Raw genomic sequence first — 3,910 nt, 5'->3', positions numbered from 1 at the left:
TCAGCAAAACAAAGCCCCAAGTCAAGAAATGTAACCTGATTTATATGAGATCTGTGGGTCTGTGGGTCTTTAAACCAGACATGAAGTCACTTTGACGGCAGCAAATCGAGATAAACAATAAATAAATCACAAAATAAACCCGAAAATCTACAAAAGCAGCCACTGCAACGAGGAGGTTAAACCAGCTTCCCTTTAAATCTGACATGACGTCACTTTAACAGAAACAAATCAAGATAGAAATCATCTAATTTAGCAAAATAAACCTGAAAAATGAAGAAAACAGCCACTGATGAGAAGGTTCAACCGACATCCATCCACGGTGAGTGAACTCCGTCTCATCTGGATGTTTTACCTGCTCTGTTTCTGGTGTCTTATGTGTTTTAATTCCCTCTGTGTTCAGACGGTTTGGTTAAAGTTTCCGCTGAGCGTTTCCACCTTTTCGCTGCAGACAACGAAACCCTGATTCAGACTTCTAGAGTTTCACATCGAAACAACCAGTTTTCTGCATCTGTGATTTTCCTCCCGATGCGTTCACGTCTGAGCCATTTCTGGGGAATAATTGTGATTATTTACTAAATCAGACACCGGCGTGAAGCAACCGTGCAGCTGCGTGATTAGTCAGTGCATGTGGGTTACACAACGACAGCACAACAAAGCACAGCGAGCCTTCTGAGCAGAACAACGGGAAGAACGCTGAGATTCAGGCTCTGGGTGCCAAATTCATCCGTTAGTCACCGCGCATGAGTCTGATGGAGTAAATTTAGAAGCAGCAGCTGAAAAGTGAGCTCATCACCACATCTGATGTTGTTAATTTGGGGTGAAACGGCAAAGAAGTCACTTTTAATCCACATTTTTTAAATTGTGAAATAACAGCAACTGGACCTTTAAGCCTCCAACTGTTGTCACGGTTTTCCTAATCTTTATCTAAACACAGCAGATTAACGTGCCGCCGCCGCTCGGGCTCCATGTGTTGGAGGGTTTGATGGAAGATGCTGGAATCTGTGAACTGACGGGTAAACAATAGGATTATTTACTTAATACCCCTAATTGCCCTCTTTGTTTTCTTGGAGAGGGGCAGAAACTGAATCCTAAACTGACCCATTTCGGTGATGATGCAGGTTATTGGTGAGCGGAGGTAAAACCAGCATCACATTGTAGTGATAAGTTCTATCGTCGCTTCATTTGCACCTTTGAGAAGCAGCTTCTGCTCGATTAGAGATCCAGTNATCAATAAAACTGATCATTCCAGCTGCTGTTTCAATATTTTGTCATATTTCTGTCATCGTACACGTGTTCTGTACACATGTGGGCGTCTTTGTTCCCGACTGGAGCACCAGTTTTGTAACTGGCTTCACCCTCCTGTTGGCATCTCGCTGTGCCAACCTCCAACCACAACGTTTCAGTGCCAACACGAGGGAAGCAGCAACCGTCTTCGTTTTCCAAAGAACTGGGCCGAGCTCCACAGAACTCATCAATCAAATTAATGAGAGACGACGTGAGGGCGGGAAAACAAACGCCTCATGAATCTTCAGGGCGATAAAAGAAAACGCTGGCGGATCAGATTAAGCAGGAACATCAGGATTACTCTTCATACCTGGATTATAAATGCCGACCTACAGATTACACACACGGGTCGTTTCTGCCGCATATGTCCAGATTATCGCCTCCATAATCCGCCGTTGGGTCGTCTTCGCCGCACAAAGGCCTTCCAGAGAATTCGCCGAAGTGACGCAGCAGGTCGGACCGGTTCAGAATTATTCAGAGTCGTTCTTATCAGGCCGACGGACACGACACACGTTTCTCAGTAAAAGCCCTGCAGCCACATCTTATCTCACAGACAAACAGAAAGAGAAGCTGCATCTGGCCAAGTTGAAAGAAAAGTGATGACAGGCGTTAAAAAATACACAAAGGAATCAAATCTGACGCCAGGACTTACGAGAGAGGGCCTCCGCACTGGAAAAAAAATGTTTAGGCTGAAAATAAACAAACAGAATTAACGCAATTCGTCTTGTTGAGTTGTAAAAACTTCTACTGAAATTAAGTTGAGCCAACTAATTATATTGAGTTAGAAGAATTAGCTTCTCCTCTTTAGTCAGAGTTGTTTAATGACCAGTTTTAACCATCTGAGAGGAAAAAAACAACTCGTTATGAAGTCAGTTTAATTAGTCTGAAATCAACTGATGCAGAAATTTGAGTTTAAATTACACAAAATATGACGTTGATGCAACGTTGTTATTATCATGTCAGTGCAATTCATCAGAAACAATGTTTAAAAGTTGACCTGAATCAGTAAATTTACATATTTTTCCTGCAGCCATGCATTTAATAAAGTGGAACAAACAAACAAAAATAATGTTTAGCTCAATAAAATAAGTTCAGACGACTTCTAATGAAATTAAGTTCAACCAGTGACCTGCGCTGAGTTCAAGCTTTTCCTCTTCAGGTGTTCATTTAATGACTGGCTGCCTAAACACTAGTTTTTGTTTTTTAAAGTTAATTATTCATAAGTTGTTCCAACGAGTATTTCCACATGATTTACAATTAATTGTTAAGCGTTATGTAATTAATTAATTATGTTGGCAGGATTCTACAGATGTAGTTTGTCCAGTGGGACGAGAAACCTGAACCCAAGGTGAAGAAAACTTTAGTCATCAGTTCAGTTTAAATAAATTTAGCTTTAAATCAACTAACTCAGAAATTTGAGTTTAAATTCCATAAAATATTCAGTTGATGCAACATTATTTTGTCAACCATCATAATAATGTTAAAGCTTTGCCTGAATCAGTGAATTAGATTGTGGTTTTGTTTGTTTTGTATTAGATTAAATGCTGGGAGCAGGTTTCTTGCATCATTATTTTTTACAGTGTAAGCTCCTGTCCAGCCTCACAAACAAAGATGCTTCCAGGAAAACATCTGCAGGTTACAGCGAGGCGGCGGCGGCGATGCTGTCATGTTACATATTTAAGGTTCAGGGCGGATAATCCGCCTGTTAAAGGGATCCGGTGGAATATTAAGCCGCCCAGCGAACAACAACAACAACAACAGCCCCCCGAGCAGAGATGATGAACAATCAGAGAAGGTGCTGCTTCTCCGCTCGACATCAAACGCACCAATAATCCTCTTTCTCCTGCAAAGATCTGCGGCTCAGCTGTTGACTGTTTACGGCAGAAACTGGAAAAAAAACACACACAAAGGTTCAAGATGAGAGCAAACACGCTGCTGCACCTGAATTTCACGTGTTTCCAGGTGTGGCCGGTTGCCACGGCAGCTGTGGGCCTCCAGCTGACTCACGGCCAACCAGCTGACGGACGGTTTCCACTTTCATTCTCTGTGAAAGCAAAACACAAAACAAAAGCGCTGCTTGGCCCGCGACCAGCGACACGCCGGCATGGCTGCCTGGCATTATGGGATGCACCGCGGCTTAAGGCCTCCTTTGTCTGGTTTTGTTTGAGTGGATCTGAACCTGGCTCGTGTCCAGGTGCCGGGTGGAGACGAGAGCTACGAGGAAATGAAGAGGAGGTGGAGGACGTGCGGGCTGGAAGCTGAAAGTCCCTCAGCTTTATGACATGTGGTTTATGGGGCTGCCGGGAACTGAGTCGCGGCCAGAAGTCTGTCTCAGTGTGACAGTTACGATCTAATCTGCCACTGAATCACTTTTCCTAGATTCCTCTTTGTTGCTTTCACAGAACGAGGCTCGACGGTTTCCAACAGTTCAAACATTCGAGTTGCCTTCAGGACCTGCTGCTCCACTGAACATACATCAGATCTGAAACGCTGCTTCTGTGTCTGCAGAACCTTTATCAGGGTTCTACCTTCAGAGGTCCAGGTCCTTGAAGTCCACAGAGGAGGGTCCAGATTGATCACCTTAATGGACTTTTTCCATCATTTCTGAGCCTCAGAACTTCATCAG

Source organism: Stegastes partitus, unplaced genomic scaffold (assembly GCF_000690725.1).
Source record: "Stegastes partitus isolate 25-593 unplaced genomic scaffold, Stegastes_partitus-1.0.2 Scaffold1523, whole genome shotgun sequence".
NCBI lineage: Eukaryota > Metazoa > Chordata > Actinopteri > Pomacentridae > Stegastes > Stegastes partitus.
Note: the sequence above shows the minus strand (reverse complement) of the source record.